Genomic DNA, 18,152 nt, shown 5'->3' with positions numbered 1-18,152 from the left:
CTGCGTGGATTATCGCCGACTTAATGCAGTGACACACAAAGACTCTTTCCCATTGCCACGCATTGAAGAATCCCTCACAAGCCTCACCAGGGCCCAGTGGTATTCAACTCTGGATCTAGCAAGCGGGTACTGGCAAGTGGAAGTGGCACCTGCGGACCAAGAAAAGACTGCCTTTACCACCCCCTTTGGTCTATACCAGTTTGAGCGTATGCCTTTTGGCCTCTGCAATGCCCCAGCCACGTTTCAGAGGCTAATGCAGCGCTGCCTGGGGGCACAGGTTTACAACTCTCTTCTTATTTATCTGGATGACGTTATTGTGTACTCGCCCAACTTCAACACCCACTTACAACATCTTGAACAGGTTTTCAGCTGCCTTCAGGAGCATGGCCTAAAGCTGCAGCCTCGCAAATGCCATCTGTTCCAGCGAAAGGTGACCTATCTGGGACACGTGGTCAGCGGTCAGGGGGTAGCAACAGACCCAGAGAAGACCGCAGTCGTCCATAATTGGGCTACGCCAGCAACAGTGAAACAGGTGCGTTCATTCTTGGGGTTCGCAGGATATTACCGGAGGTTTATCCCCGCGTTCTCAAAGGTTGCCGCCCCCCTCAACCAGCTCCTGCAGGGAAGTGCCCATCGTCCCTCTTCAGCCATTCAATGGACCCCTGAGTGCCAAGTCGCCTTTGAGTCGCTCAAACAGGCCCTCCTTAGTGCCCCGATACTGGCCTATGCCGATTTCCGACTCCCATTCCGGTTATACACGGACGCAAGTCTGAATGGCCTTGGAGCAGTCCTTGCCCAGGTCCAAGATGGCAAGGAGAGGGTCATAGCCTACGCTAGTCGTAGCCTCCATCCCCCAGAGCGCAGTGATCAGAACTATAGCTCCTTCAAGTTAGAGCTGCTGGCCCTGAAGTGGGCCATCACGGAGAAATTTAAGGATTATTTGTGGGGAGCCCAGGTTACTGTGTTCACTGACAACAACCCTTTAGTCCACCTGGAGACTGCAAAATTGGGGGCGACGGAGCAGAGATGGGTGGCTCAACTAGCCAATTACTCCTACGAAATCCGCTATCGACCAGGAACTGCTAATAGGAATGCAGATGTGCTCTCTCGAATACCAGGAGAGACAGCAGAGGTGTCGGTACATGCAGTACAGAGCACCACACCTTTGGAGTCACCAAGGAGAGTAGGACGATGGGAGCACCAGCAGAAGGTGGACCCTGACCTGCAGCGGCTGCACACCTGGAAAGCACAGGGTAAGCCCCCAACAATAAATGATCTTTCTACTTTGTCTCTACAGCTTCGTTGCTTGTTGAGAGAGTGGGATCGACTGGAACTCCATGATGGGGCCCTTGTTAGACTTGTCACCGAGCCAGATACTGGAGCCCCTGTGCGGCAAATCATTGTGGCAGTAGCCCAAGCCCGACGAGTGTGGGAAGAGTACCACAAAGCTGCAGGTCATGCAGGTGGCGACAAAATGGTCTCGCTATTGCGAAGGAGATTCTACTGGGTGGGGATGAGCTCAAATGCCAGAGTGTGGGCAGCCGAATGCCTTAACTGTGTGGTAGGAAAACGGGGAGGACCACAAAAAGCACCCCTGTGCTCCATTCCTACCAGTTACCCCTTCGAAATTGTGGCCATAGACTTTCTGTCCCTCGGGAGGCCATCTGACACTTTTCAGTATATACTTGTGATCACAGATTTGTTCTCCCGTTATGCGTTGGCAGTGCCCACCAGAGACCAGTCTGCTCCTACTACCGCCAAAGCTTTATGGACGGCGCTTATTCTTCCCTTTGGCTGTCCAGAACGTATTCTCAGTGACCAAGGGGGGGCTTTTGAGTCAGACCTGATGCACCAGCTTTGTGCGGTGTATGGGTGTAAGAAAAGTCGCACTACCCCATACCACCCACAGGGAAACGGAGCCTGTGAACGGTTTAACCGGACCCTCCTATCCCTCCTGAGTACCATGGATGCAGACTCGCACACTCAATGGCCTAGCCAGTTGCCAGCTCTTCTGCAAGCCTATAACAACACCACGCACTCAAGCACCGGGATGACTCCTCATTATGTGCTTTTTGGCCGCCATGCTAGACTGCCGGTAGATGTGCTTCATGAAGTCGCACCACCACAATACCGGGATGATGTGGAAGGTTGGGTTAGAAACCACCATCGGACTCTCCTTCGAGCTTATGCAACAGTACGCAACAATGTGGAGCGGCGCCAGCAGTGGAACCAATCTAGCTACGACAGGCGTGCCAGAACCTTGCCACTGTTACCGGGGGAGAGGGTGCTGGTAAGGAATTTCCGCCGTAGGGCCAAAGGAAAACTAGCCCCACAATGGCTCCCTACGCCCTTTGTAGTGGTTGCACAGCCACGCCAAGATCAACCCGTCTTCAGCATCCGGCCCGAGGCGAAGGAGGGTCCCATTCGGACCATTCACCGCAACAATTTGCGGCCCTACCCAGGGAATCAACCGAAGACTAGTGGCAACGAGGAAGGTTGTTTGAGGGAAGGCCAGGGCCCTAGTCAGCATAACCTCGGACAACACCATTGGCCCTTCCACCCACTAGCTCCGGCCCATCTTGCCCCCCAACACCAAGTAGCCCCTCCAAGCCTTCGTTGCGAGCCAGTGGACCCAGTAGCTAGTACCTCCCCTTCCATTGCGTCAGCCACCCCTGCCCATGAAGCCCCTGGGCCTGACTCTGAATTGTTGCCCCCGGCTGAGCTTGACCCAGTAACGTTACCCCTTGCAGCGATGAGTCACGACCCAGCCCTAGAGCCTAATGCGGTCATTGACAATCAGGATTCTCGCCGATATCCCCTGCGTGCCACCCGTGGCATGACACCTATACGCTACAGGCCTTGACTGCTTGGACACTTTATAGCATTAGCCATTTGACTTTTAGGGACTATGTTCGGGGACGACCATCATTAAAGGCTGGGGGAAAATGTAACGGGAGGAGGTTGATTAGGTGCGCATGTATGTCTGCAAGTCTCTGTCTACAGGTGCGCCCAATATTGTTAATGAGCCAGCAGTCCAACGGGATTGGCAGACCCACGGAATAAGAAGATCAGCGTGCAGTCCTACAGGAGAGCCTTCCACCGTAACACGACGAGCTTGAGTGTATCCCCGCCTAAAGAGAGCCCGTCATCGAAACCGACGCCGTAACGCTACAGCCCGAGTGTACCCGCGCCTATGAGAGTTCATGCACGGTTCCACGGAGTGACGACGATCGCGATTGGTCCCGGACAACGAGAGGTCTATGACAATCACCGCACTCTATCCATCCTGATTAAGGGAAGTGGGAACTCTTACCACTCAACTTACGAACGAGTGAGCACTGACGGGTGTTGTTCAAAACTTATTTCCTTCCCTCTGTCTCGCAGCTCGGATCAACGGTTCTGGATTTCCCCGCTGGTCGGCTGGAGTGCAACTTGTTCAAAGCCGGGACTGTGTGCGCTACTGCAGACCACTGCCATCTCGCCGTCAGAGCTTTCCCTTGCGCGCTAAGGGCGCCGGTTGGGCTGGGTCGTGAGTGACTTAACTGTGGTTGACTTTTCTTTTATGAAACCCTGCTAAATGTATGTAATCGTGATGTTTTTGCCTAGTTGAACTTCCTTTGGCTTAGGGGAATAGTTTACTGAGCTGCTCGCCTGGGTTTTTAGTATTACGAGTCTATTGTTATCCTTGATGGAGTGAACAAATTTGTGAATGCTACTTTTCTTTATCACTGTCGTTGTAGATTTATCTCAAGTGTGGGGTTTTATGTGAAGTGATTGCACCTGTATATTTTTATACCTTTGCCTTTGCTGTGTGAATTTCACGTGTGATTGTGTGCAGAGTTAGATAGCCTACAACTTAGTGAGGTAATAAGTGTGGTAGACTCTTACTATATATTCGCTGACCACTAGGGAGCGCTGGATTGTAATATTCCTCCCAGCCATTGAACGGACGCCGCAAATCTATGTTTCTTTTCTTTTTTTTGTTTTGTTTTCATGCATATGATTGCATAGTTTTTAAATTATTGTATAAATAAATTTTTGTACTTTTTTCTAAGATTGTGTACGTCTGTTACTTGTGTATCACAAGGATAAAAGTCCTGCGTGTTTATAAGTATCTACGGCTACATTTATACTCTTGTTCTTGTGGTAATCCTTGCTAAATTTAGTCATTTAGCAAGACTGCTAAATGACTAAATGTAATCCAGAGCCAGTACGAGATTCAGTGATAATTGTGTCAAATGATGCCAAGCATGATTCCCATGCTGTCGCAGTATTTGGTAATACAATTTGAAATAATTGTGTTCTATTATAATATACTTCTAACATTTTATACTTTTTTTTCAGGATTCTTAGTTAAAAAAGAACAGCATCTTAAAACATAAATATTTTGTACCAAATACACTACAATTCAAAAGTTTGGGGTCAGTAATTTTATTTATTTCCTTTTTTTAAAAAGTCCACATTTTTTACCAGTAGTATTGTACCACTATTGCTGCCTAATTATCTATGCTAGCATGATTATGTTTACTGCATAGTAAACTGTGTATCAATATACATACACAAAATACAGGTGACTTGAATACTACTTGATTGGTCGGTGTATTATACATGACAAACAGACTTCAATGAATTATGTAATCTTTTAAAATATGTGATATGTTGATTTTTAATTGAATCGACACATACCTTTTATTATTGAAAAAAAAAAGGTTAAAAAATTGCCGTCGAGCCATTTAGGCCTACACACTGAAAGAACCATGTTTGTCTCTAGAGCAGCCTTTCTCAAACTTTTTTCAGTCAGGGCACCTTTCAAAAGTGCATAAAATCTCAAGGCACCCCAGTGTAAAATATAATTTAAAACACTGCATAACCCAAATATAAATGCAAAAGTCCTGTTTATTTAGACAGGACAGCAATGAACAGAGCATGATACGAATTGTAAATAACAATAACAATAATAACAACAACTTTATAGCAACTTTATAGCACCTTTAAAAACACAGGTTTGCAAAGTAATTCACAAAATAATTAATCAGAGACATAAATGCCATAAAACCGTAAGAGGTGGACCGCCCAATACAAGAACCCAACAACATATCCAGACCAGGAGAACAGGAGAAAATGAAGTGCAGGATGCAGTTAAAATAAAATAAAAAGGGGCAGACATGACAAAAATAAATAAAATCAGATACAATACGATAAGAAAAAGATGCATGTTAAAAAAATGCACCAGAGATAAGCAGGAATGTTTTTCCATATACTTGTTTTCATCCGTGCCATATGCGCATGCACACACACCCACATACACATACACCCACACACACAAACAATAATCCGCAACGAGAGAGGGAGAAAGATCTACATGCGCGCATGCACAAGCCGGGGGTATTATCCATATTATCAGGGATATTAATAGTATTAATTATGAATTAATTATTATTATTATAGGTAGCCTATATCTGACTATACCTACATCCAAAAAAAGAAAATAGGGGAATGATATTACATGCGCTTCATGAGGCGGTCTCTTGCTCTCTCTCCCTCATGCAGTGCACGCGCTACGCGGTTTGGAGCACAGTCTATGTCTCGCGGGCGCGCTCGCTCTAGATTCCGGGAGATTTTAACTAATTCGCGGGCATCAGTGAGCCGCTATCAATATGCGGGAGACTCCCGGGAGACTTGGGATGTCTGCATTTGGTGGGAGCGGCGGCGCTGTCCTATAATGTTAGTTGTCACCCTGACATAACAGTGCGTAGAATTTGCCTATAATGTAAATGACTTGTTATTTTATTCGAGCTTTCTATCTATTTGCTAAAAAATAAAGTGAAATAGGCATTCATTAGTAGTAGGCTAAATAGCAGCATGTTGAAATGATGTGCCAAAATGCGTTTTCTATTAGGCTACAATGAAAATATTGTACAGTAGCATCAGATAAGGTCAGGTTTGCCGAAGTGCGTTTAATTTATGCTATTTGTTTATTTTTGTCCCTGTGCGCCGATCGGAGACGGAGTTCACTACTGATATTGTTAGGTAAGAGCTTTCTAGTCTCCTTCCATCGCCCAATCAGCGGATGGCGGGCGGTGCGGTTTTGAAAATTTTTCAAAAACGCTTTTGCGGATGGATGGCGGACAGATGAGTTTTGTGATGCAAAACTTTGCGGATGAAATAATAGCCCATTCGCGTATCTCTAGGGGGCTAGAGCGACCCCGGTGGGGACGTCATGACAGTTACTGATGTGAGACGGATTTTTATGGTTAATTTTATATATATATATATTTATCTAAAATGAATTTACAATTTTATTAATCCGTTTATATGTTTAAAAAGAAGAAGAATGTATTTATGTAAATTAAAATATATTTATATGAAAATGTCAAAAAAAAAAAATTTTTTTTTTTGCCTACGTTATTTTTTGGCGGCACCCCTGACACAGTCAGGGGGCACCCCAGTGTGCCGCGGCACCCACTTTGAGAAAGGCTGCTCTAGAGCATCTCACCACACACCAGCTATAGGTGGAGAGGAGAGATTTGGCTATATGGTGATGTGTGGCTAATGCCTAGTTCACACTACAGGATATACAATCTCTGCTTATCCATCCTTTCACCCATATTCTTTTCTAAACAAGTAATTGCGCAACAAACTTTTTTTTGTTTTTCTTCGTCATTTCGTCATGGGGTCCTTGAGATGTTTTGACATGCCCTGATATTTGTATTTTTTCAGTTGCTTATAAACATATTAGTATTTTTTTCAGTTGCTTATAAACATATTAATGGCAAAGGTGTAATTACACTATATTTAGCACGAACATGGCTATCATAATATGTGAGCAACATGTATGTACATGTTTGCATTTTTGAGAGAATATTATTTATGCTTGGTTATTCAAAAAAACTCAAACTTAAATGTTCTGATATAAGACCACATACGACCAACTTCACATATTCCCACAATACTTTTGACTAATGGATGTTGTCGGCTAGAGTTTTTACTTCAAAATGATCTGAAAATCATCCGGGCTAATCGTTCACATTAAACAATAGATTGATTTAAATTTTGTAAGACACTTTTTGTTTGGAAAGGCAATATGCAGGTGGGCGTGAATGATCCAACAAGGTCATGAATAATGTCCTCATTCACACCTGAAGACAAAGACCCGCTAATGCTGCATACTAATGAGCATTTCATAGGTGTCACTGAGCCACAAGAAAGAATGCAAAGACAACACACACACACACACACATATATATACATACACATGTATATATATATATATATATATATATATTACTACAGAATTGGTTCAGAGTTGGAAACATCTTGAAAAAAAGTGTATTTTTCCACAAACTGTGTATGCTTGCAAATTGTATAATATCCAAGGTAAACATTTCTAGTAATTGTGCAGTTAATTCTCATTCGTATTTTCAGAAAGTTTTGGATGTAGGCTATCCTCTCCCCAAATTTGTCACTAATAAAACAAAAACAATTTAAAGAGAAGGCTTATATTGACCTTTTAAGATTTTCTTTGCACATTGTAAATTAGGTTTTGATGTGGCAGTAAAAACTTTATAATCTATCCAAAACGAAATGTTGTCTTTCATATTTCGTCTGTAACATATCGTCTTTTATTATATATATTAGGGCATAAATGTTAACTTGCAGTTTAATATGTTGCTTATACAAAGACATTTTATTTCAACGTATTCAGTCGATTTTTACTCATCTCAGTAGGCAATATAGATAGTTTCATTCACACACAGACACGCGCGAGCTGTAGTAAACAACAGCATCTGTGCCGTTCATTCATTCAAACACAGAAACGCGATTCAAATTTAAACAGTCTTTTGCGGTTTACAGACACCATTTCATATCGCGATTAGAACAAAGCACTTACTGATGATCTGCAGCTGGATCCGTTGTTAGGCTACTCCAGCACGTTTGAGGTAAAATTTCCAGGATTATCACGATATTATTATTCCTCACAGTGAGTGTGTTTTCCAGCTGTTGTGGGCGTTGACTGGTTTGCATGTGTTGCTTCAGATTATCTGCGTTTGAATAGCGGCGCGCTCTCGATGGGCGTGTCACATTAGCAGAGTAATGAGCTGGCAGAACCATAATGAGAACGGCTGATCTCTCTCTCTTTTTATATAGATTACATAAACAGAGAATATTTGTTTTAGCACACCCTGTTTACTTTCTTTATTTTACAAAAGCACAATGTTATATTTCGATTGTAAGTGGACACATAAAAAAGTAGACATTTAACAGCTTATTTTTTCATATTTCTCTGTATGACCAAAACCAACAGAGTATTTTAGGTCTATTTTGCTGCTATGTAAAAAAAAGACCCCAGAGGGTTAACGTGGTTTCTCCACTGTATGGATCTTCATGTGTCGCTTCACTTTTAAAAGAGAAACTCTTTCCACACTGATCACACTTATGCGGCTTCTCTCTGCTGTGGATCCTCTCATGTGTTTTTAGATTTGATGACTGACTGAATCTCTTGCCACAGTGTGAACACTTGTTAGGTTTTTCTCAAGTGTGGATCCTCTCATGTCTTTTCAGATTTGATGACTGACTGAAACTCTTGCCACAGTGTGAACACTTGTTAGGTTTTTCTCCAGTGTGGATCCTCTCATGTCTTTTCAGATGTGATGACTCACTGAATCTCTTGTCACAGTGTGAACACTTGTACGGTTTTTCTCCAGTGTGGATCCTCTCATGTGTTTTCAGAGATAATAAGTGACGGAATCTCTCGTCGCAGTGTGAACACTTGTAAGGTTTTTCTCCAGTGTGAATTCTCTGGTGCAGTTTTAAACTGTCCGATGTAGTGAAAGTCTTCTCACACTCAAAGCACATGTACTCTCTCACACCAGTATGAATTTTCTCATGTCTATGTAAATATTGCAGCCGTGAAAAACTCTTTCCACACACAGAACATGAATGTGGCTTCTCCTTCGTATGAACTGTCAGGTGTATCTTCAGGTGTGATGAACTAAGAAATGTTTTGCCGCACAGATCACATGTGAACGGCTTCTCTCCGGTGTGGATCCTCATGTGACGATTACGATTTGTTATTTGTGTGAAACTCTTTCCGCACTGATCACATGAGAACGGCCTCTCTCCGGTGTGGATCCTCATGTGACTCTCAATACGTTGTTTGCTTGTGAAACTGTTTCCACACTGAGTGCAGGTGAAAGATTTCTTGGCTCTTCTTTTCTTTAAAAATGTCTGTTTAGTCTTTGAGCGACTCAAAGGTTTTCCTCCAGGTTGGACATGATGTTCCTCCTTCACTTCTCTCAGTTCTTCACTCTCCTCCTTCACTTCTCTCAGTTCTTCACTCTCCTCCTTCACTTCTCTCAGTTTTTTACTCTCCTCGCTCTCTTCCATCAGGTCTGACATGAAAGAAAAAATATTAAATTAAAATTTCAGTACATCGTATTAATTAAAAGATCGAAATGGATATAAAAAGTGAAAGGACATTGTTGTGGCAAAAATTCATATTAAACCATCATCACTGCGTAGGAGACACTCAGAATCAAAAAAGTCTTTTTTAAAAGTATTTATTCTTGCAAGAAGGCTCAGTCCCCACACAGAAGTTACCCTGTGAAGTGAGTGGACAGGAAGAGATGGGCAGCCTTTTTACCATTTTCAAGGCCTTTCTTCAGCAGGCTTCTTTCCACAGATAAGAGACCCATTGTTAAATAAGTTTCTCTTTATCACTTAGTCATCACTTCAGATCACCAAAAGTCAATACTAGGGTCATAGGTCCTGTCCTGTGTCCCATATGTTCTTGTTTATATTGGAGAAGTGGTTTATCCAAACATCTCCATTCTGGATGGCTAGTTCTTGATGGCAAGTTTTGTTTAGTGTGTTCCACTGTTCCCAGAACTGTTTGCATTCTAAGGATTCTTAAATTTCCTTGCAGCATCCAACAACGTTGAACTTGAAAAATGTATTTGCACAAGTGCACTTGCTAAATGAAGGCGGATTGAATGAAATGGATCAATCAAAAAGCGTTGTTTATTACCGAGCTGTAGTCACGCACTGAGAGAAATGTAAATGTAAAATTACACAATTTTTAAACTACCGGTACTCAAAAAAGTACAATTTGTGGAAAAAAACTACTTAGGCCTAATTACAGTAACGTGAGTATTTGTAATTCGTTACATCACAGCACTGATGATTATATGTCCTCAAACTTTACATGAATGAGGTACATTTCTGTGTCCTACATGTTTCACGCAACCCTGTTACTCCTGACATGATTTTCCTCCTTTTAAAACAGAGCATTTCTTAAAACTGTGACACAGGAAGTGACATCATCTGGGCTCTTTCTGATGCACGATGGGAAGACAAGAGAATAATCTCAATCCATTGTCTCAGTTTTTACACAAACTGCAGCATTGACTGTATTCATCAACCCTGTTACCAAAGTAAGAAGAATCTCTATAACCAGGGCTTGACATTAACAACAATCAATATAAGTGTCTCAAATCTCCCTTTACTGACCATTTGTTGAAGAAAAACCCAGAACATTCTGCACCATTTCATAGTTGAACTGTTTATCTAAATGTGATGAAGTGCTTGAATGTTTCTAACATGAATGTTCTCCAGCATCATGAATGAATGAAGATTAAACACCAACCTCTTTGTTCTTCAGGATCTTCAGTGTGTTTCATTCTGCAGGGTTCTGGATCACTCGTGTTCTCACTGTCCTCTTTAATAAACTCAGTCTCTGCAGATTTCAGCTCTTCCTGATGCTTTCATGCTCGTCTTCACTTGCAGCTGATGGGAATTTACAGCATTTATTGGGGAATTACAGTGGGAGGAGCTTCACTGCTGATGTGATTGCAGTGGGAGGAGCTTCACTGATGATGAATCACTGTGGGAGGAGCTTCACTGATGATGAATTACAGTGGGAGGAGCTTCACTGATGATGTATTCCAGTGTGGGAGGAGCTGATCTGCCAAAATCAAAAATATAAATCACTGAGTTTGTTTTTATAATAAATGAGAATTGATCGCATTTTGTGACTATTTTTCCTGCCGGTGCGACCAAATATTTATTTAGGTTGCGCTCGCGTGACCACAACGTTGGCAAGCAGCACCGAATGCAAACAAAATGAGGAACGAAAATGCGCAACTCATTTATCCTTCACAGACTCATTTAGCTTTTTAATGAATATTAAGACATTATGAATGATAATAATTCAAGTTAATTTCATCTACACCCTAAATTAAGCTTAGTGCTTTATTGTCAGCCCCAATGCTACCAGATATTTTTGGTAAAACTTAGTGGCTCCGGTGCTGCTGCCCTCAAATGTTAGTCTGGAGCCTGTGAACTTCTGCACATTGTAATATCTGTACGTTAAGTCTATTTATTATTAAAGAATTTGTCAGTATTACAGTTATTTTGGGGGAAATGTGAATAATTGCATTACAAGCTGATTTGAGATGTGCCCCTACATTTTTTGCTTGTGCTCCTAAAATTTTCAGTCAGGGGCTACAGCGCTCCTAGTAAAAAAAGTTAGTCTGGAGGCCTGGACATCTAGAAATATATATTTTTTTAAATGAATGTAAATTCTAAACCTTAAATTAAATTAAGAAAAACAGTTAAAATCAAACACAGAGATAAACGTATTTAGTAGCCAACAAATGCCCTTAAATGAGCTTTAAGTGACAATTTACAGGAGATCTGAAGACATCAGCATAATAAATGAGGTGAAAACAGGAACTATTGTCATGAAATAAAGAGTGTTTTCAGCAGATCTGTTAATATTGATGAGCCTCAGACTATCAACACTCATTCAACAAGCCATTCAGGATCATCAGCAGATCATCTCACTTTATTCTGAGTGTTTGCTGTTAGAAACACCCCAGCCAACATTAATGCATGGGCCCCATGTGGGTTATATCTGGCAGCATGGGTTCCTTGTGGGCATGGGCTGAACATGGGCAATTGATGTGGGTCCTATGTGGGTTTCACAATGTGGGTCACATATAGGTATGCCCATGTTGGATGATAATATGGGACCTTCATAGGACCTATGTGGGCAAAATAATTTCATGCTTAAAATACATAATTTATATATTTATAAATGTAAACTTTTGAAATGATAACATTTGGTTGATAGTCACTTTTATACAAATAACAAATAATATCATAGATGGGATCTGATCAGCTTTTTAAATAAAATTTTTTTTTTTTGTATTGTGACATTTCATTTTATTTGAATTATCATAATTACAACGTTCACTTGCCTATTAATTTATCTAACATGCATTTTATTTCCAATTTGCAAAGCTGGTAATGAGAGAAATTAAGTAATGTCAGAAATTAAGTGGGTCTCATATGGGACCAACTGGTTCAACATGACCTAGTCAATGACTGACGACACATTACGCTTGACAAAGTAGTCCTGCTTCGAATGTTTTTAATTACGAATTTTTTTCACATAATATCATATCATTTTATCATATGTCATATAATATTTGCCAGGAAATTTTAAATACAACTATAAAGATGTTAAATATTGAAACGACAAGAATTCCCGCCCAGGCGCAAGGATACAGTTTCTTTCAAAAGTAGATGAATGTTGAAGGGCGACATGATAACATCGCTGCTGAAGGACCGCTACACTACAAACCTTCAATAAATTCTTCTCCCCACAAGAACTCTGGTCAAGCTTACTTTTTTTATGTATTGGAGATATCTAATACATTGGCGAGCCACCCATACCACTGGTCGGCCAAATACAGCAAAATCTAACAATTTGGCGAGCCAGCCAGGAGAGACTGACAAGAAGAGAACTCACCAGCTGCAACAAGGAGTAAACGGAATAGTTTTCGAGTATCTGAAGTTCAAAAGACTGTGGACACAATTTATTTGAATCAACTGGATCCGGTCTCAAATATCCTAATTTGGTGAGTGAAACTTATCAGCTCTCTAAAAGAACATCTTCTGAAAAGAATAATAGTAGACCAGTAAATATTTGTAGTGTAGTCAAACATACTGTGTATTGTTAAGAATTTTAGGCTTGGGCCTTTTTCATGAATCTGTAGGAACCTTTCAAATGATTTAGTTAATTCTCCTGAAACTGAAGGAGCTATAGAAATAAGTTTTATAGCTTGGCCCTGTTCTTTTGAGTCTCTAAGAATCATTTAGGAATGAGGTTTGGTCCGTTCTCATGGGATTGTAGGAGCTATTGAAATAAAGTATAAGTTTGGTCCTTTTTTTCTGGAGTCTATAGGAATTGTTAAAGAAACAATTTAGTCTGTTTGTCCAGAGATTGTAGAAACTGTATCAGGTTTGGTCCTTTCTCTAGAGTCTGTAGGAATTGTTAAAGAAACAATTTAGTCTGTTCATCTAGAGATTGTAGAAACTGTATAAGGTTTGGTCCTTTCTCATGAGTCTATAGGAACCTTTTAAATGATTTAGTTAGTTCTCCTGAAACTGTAGGAGCTATAGAAATAAGTTTAATAGCTTGGCCCTGTTCTCTTGAGTCTCTAAGAATCATTTAAGAAAGAGGTTTGGGTCCGTTCTCATTGGATTGTAGGAGCAATTGAAATGTTTGGGACTGATGTTGCTGCAAGAACTGGTAATTCTTGACTGGGTGCTAATTCAGTAGCCAATATAAGATTAAAATGTTTGGGACGTATGTTGCTGCAAGAATTGGTAATTCTTGACTGGGTGCTAATTCAGTAGGCAATATAAGATTAAAATGTTTGGGACTTATGTTGCTGCAAGAACTGGTAATTCTTGACTGGGTACTAATTCAGTAGCCAATATAAGATTAAAATGTTTGGGACTGATGTTACTGCAAGAATTGGTCATTCTTGACTAATTCAGTAACCAATATTGTAGTTTTGAATTAAACATTCTAATTGTGTTAGAAAATAGAAGTGTATTTGCCTTCTGATGAAAAGAAAGATTGAAAGTCTAATGTCTAAGGGACAAATTTGAACCAATTCAGGTTAGGACTCAGAAAGAACTGAACAAGTCAGGAGTTTTCTTTTCTAGAAATGAAACAAAGAAACTTAGTTTAAACGTGAATGTTTTGTTTTGAATGTAGGATTGAAAATTAAGTTGAATTTGTAATGATTTGTCTTTGTGACTGAAATGGTCAGTCTAAAAGACTGCTGAGAATTTAAATCCGAATAAGCACATGTAACGGCTCTAACAACTTTTGTTTTGTTTCCACACCTCTGAGAGCACTTCTCCTGTACTTGCCATGGCTGAGTCTGCACTAAAAAAAATTTAATGGCGCTGCACTGAGGCCAACAACAGAAAGACATGGAACGGAACCTCCAAATGTTACCATTGATCAGATGATGGACAATTTGAATGCATATTTGGGCAAACGGCTGGGAATGAAGAAGTGCCATGATGACATAAGCCAGAAGTACGGCATCAAGCACTCAGTGAGTGGACCATGGGCCTTGCCGGACATTAAAAGGGTTTACAGAAAGACACATCGCTTAAGGACAAACACTAAGAGAGATGGATTATCTGTTATTCTGGACAAACTAATTCGGCAACATTTGCAGAAGTGTGAGGCTGACAAACTACATCGAGAGATCAATGCGGAAAAGGCAAAAGTTCGAGCACTTGCTGAACAACTGCAAAATGAAAAGGAAAAAGAAAGACTCTTGAATGATAATGACAAGCTGTTAAAGTTGCTTTAAAAAAAAGCAAGATAGAGAAAGAGTCACTATCCATTTAAAGAGCTCAAGAAGGTTCAACAACGTCATTATCTGCTAGGAGAAAGTGGCAGCAGCTCGACTGGGAGCCCTGATGACAGTGATGTTGAACCTGAGACACATGCTCATGTCACCAAGAAGAACAAAAAGGTTAGACTCGCTCCTGTAATTGTCAAAAACAGAAGGACTGAAGTTGAAATTGACAATGAAGAGGAGTATGAGGAGGATGGTCAGAGAAAAACTCGCATTGTGACAAAAGTGGTAAAGAAATATGTTCCATATAGAACATACCAACCAGCTTCTCCAGAGCAAGTTGACAAATGGTCAAAAGAATTGCCAGACGTGTACAAGCAACCACGGAAAGCTTGGCAATTTCTTCAACGCTTACAGAAAATCTACAATTGACATCCACTAGACGGAGTAATGATTGCTAATGTGAACTTAAAAGACAATGACCAAAAGAGGCTAACTGAAAGTGTTGAAAACAGGGTAGGTGAGTCAAGAAAACATTGAGGCTGGGTGGGATGCTGTACGAACATTCTTGTTTGAACTGAAACCTGCAGAGGTTAATTGGGCTAGAATTACCTCATGCATGCAGAAGACTGGAGAAAGTGTTGCAGAGTTCGAAGACCACTTCACACAAATTTGGTTGGAACATGCTGGTTTAAATGACAGCGAGGATCTTGACAAGGACACTAGCATGCCTCTGAAAACTGCCTTTGTAAATGGACTGAAACCTGAAGTTTCAAAAGCCCTCAAAATCCGATATGATGACTGGGACAGTGTTGGAACATCTTTTAATCAGATTGTGGAGTGGTCAGCAAAGATTGAAAGAACACATGAAGTCAAACTCAGAGCATTGCGATCAAAGACCATGTCATACCACAAAAGGACAATGTCAGGGGTGATAGTAGAAAAAAATCCTGAGCCTGAACTTTTTTCCCTGGGAGGCAAGCAGGCCCCTAAGCCAAGATATATGCCCATATCAACATAACTGTCAAGCGGGATCCACGGGTGTGCTCCCCTGGGAGAACATTTTGATAAATAGTACCTTAAATGATTTTGATATTACAATTATTTTTTATATATTTTTTTTTATTAGGGATGCACCGATACCACTTTTTGCAGAACGAGTCCGATACTTTCATTTTTGGTTCTCGCCGATACCGTAACCGATCCCTGCATTTTCACTACATTTGTAATTTTTAAATTTATTAGTAGATAAACCAAAATAATATAAATCATATCAGTTGGCTTAATTTGTTCATCAAATATATATTTATTTCAGTTATTTTCATGCTTAATTAAGCCTGCTAAAATGCATTGTATGAACTCCTGTTACTTTCACTCTTCATTCTATTGCTCTATCATATTCTATCTTTAAATTAATAGCACAGCACATACTAAGAGCAGCTCCAGAAAGGCTCAGTGCTGAGGTTTGGGTCAGTGGTACAAATGTTTAGACACCAGTGAAATACCAATTATTTAATCCAATTTTGATACTATAACAAAAACTACCAGCCTAATTAATGTGAATTATTATTAAAGACAAGTAAGCAGTCAGTAACAAAATAAGAACTAATAATCAAATTTCAAATAAATACAATAGAACAAAGGCAGGCTACAAATGAATTAAACAGTTTTTCGGGTAGATCTAACAGGTACAGAAATTTTAATTAAGTAATCAAATGTGAAAAAATTGCATATTCATTAGTGTATAAATTAAATATAGATGTATATTTTTTGTAAAGTTGAAAAGGGTAGCCTAGTTAGTCAAGAGCAGTGAGTAATTTATTTGACCATTGTTTATTAACATTAAAACACAGCAGCAGATTTATTAAACTGCGGCCCCTTTAAGACGAACGCACGGACCCCATTTGAACATGGCTACGTTCACTTGAGATAACCCACTTTGTTTACTAGGATACTCACCAAGACGGGCGTTTTTACATAATTTTGAGTGAATTCGTCCGTACAAGTGCAAGACAATTTAATTCAGTATTTGAGCGCTGAGACACTGGTTTGCGCGACGCACGCTTTGGATGTTTGGACAAAAACGTCCAGTAATAATGTAGGGAACCACTCGTTATACATAAATCGGGTAACAGTTATGTTTTTACTTTACTTAAGTTACATATACAATTTAGTTTTCATCCATATAACACACGCTCAAGAGCACTTGTCAGCAATCAAGAGCATTCAACAGATTTGTGCGCGCGGGTTCTCTCTCTCTCTCGTCAGAACGTTAATAATAATCTACATGGCTCGTTTTGATGTCTGTGGGATGAGCTCGACCCTCTCGCGCGTCTGTTCCGCTGCGCGCTTAATCCACTGCGCGGTTTTCTCTTATCAGCTCGCGCACCACAGCTATCTGTTACTACACAGTAGTAGTAGTAGCCTTTATTGTCGCTAGTCACAAGTACCAGTGAAATTAGCCATCAACCTGTCCATGCACAAACATACATACAATATGACAATGGGGTAGACAAGACAGGAAGACAGAGCATTGAGGAAAATAATACAGCATGACATGAGGATAGGTGAGGGAAAAAAAAGGCAACTCCCAGACTATGCTCCTGTGAGGAGTACAGTCTGGGAACAGGAAAAAAACACCTCAGCAACATTAGCACATAATCAGTACATGAACCTACAAGACTTGCAACAGGGGAGGGGAGTGGGGGATGGAGGTGACCCAGCACAAGCAAACAGCCATCCGGTCCTGCAGCCATTTTCGGCGCTGGTCACAGACCCGCCCGCCAGGCTGGGGGGTACAAAGCGGCGAAGGTGAAGGATTCGGGGTGGGGGGGTGATTGCATATCTGTATATTTATGTAAGAGTTTGTGTATGTGTAGGCCTGGAGATTCACTCCGCCTGGCATCCAAATCTCGGTGCCTCAGTCCGCAAGATGTCATAGCGCTAACACAGCAAGTTGCCGTGGAGACAACCTTGATTAGGTCCCAAACAGAGTCAACAATCAGCAGGTGTCTGCGAGAGATGGGGGAAGGAACGCAAGAGCGGCTCACTGCAGTGCTCTTCCGGGGGAGTTGTTGTTCCAACAGCGGCCTTGGCCGAGGCCAGTGCTGGTTGAGGGGGGCCGAAAGCAGATAAGATTGGGATTATTTGGTCTTGGGGCGAGTAGCCGCATTCCTTTGCACGATTACTCTCTTAGTCCATTCTGGTCCATCAGCTTTTGCAAAGCCGTGAGCTTCTCCATGATGTTATCCCAATTTCGGGTTACCTCCCTGATGTTATCCATAATGCGGTTAATAGTCCCCGCCTGAGTGCTGACCGCTATGCCCACTGCTTCAATCATGCCGGGCAGCATTGTGGGGCTTTGGACAGCTGTCACCGTTTTCTTAATTTCTTGATAAACCAGGGCAATGCCTAATCCAGTCAGCAAAAGACCTGTTATCATGGTTCCGAATAGGTAGATATCTTCAATGTCCTCCACGG

The 18,152-nt window shown here is 41.1% G+C and overlaps 2 protein-coding genes across 3 annotated transcripts in view; one reads left to right on the top strand and one right to left on the bottom strand.

Moving 5' to 3' along the window:
- LOC306999562 (uncharacterized protein) overlaps positions 1-18,152 on the top strand; it is an 825,164-nt gene that overhangs the window by 30,696 nt on the left and 776,316 nt on the right. The window lies entirely within an intron of this gene.
- The window catches only part of LOC306999729 (uncharacterized protein), a 113,997-nt gene continuing 103,955 nt past the window's right edge, over positions 8,111-18,152 (bottom strand). Inside the window, exons 4-5 of one of the 2 annotated variants that reach the window (XR_013797914.1) lie at positions 10,646-10,963; positions 8,111-9,392 (exon numbers count right to left, since the gene is read on the bottom strand). The gene's annotated coding sequence lies outside the window, so the exon portion shown is untranslated. Of the gene's footprint in view, positions 9,393-10,259; positions 10,964-18,152 lie in introns of those variants that run through there. The other variant, XM_079614650.1, reaches the window with a different exon arrangement.

The sequence above is a fragment of the Phoxinus phoxinus genome (assembly GCF_949152265.1).
Source record: "Phoxinus phoxinus genome assembly, chromosome: 1".
In the NCBI taxonomy this organism is placed as follows: domain Eukaryota; kingdom Metazoa; phylum Chordata; class Actinopteri; order Cypriniformes; family Leuciscidae; genus Phoxinus; species Phoxinus phoxinus.
Note: the sequence above shows the minus strand (reverse complement) of the source record. Positions and strands in the feature narration are given on the sequence as shown.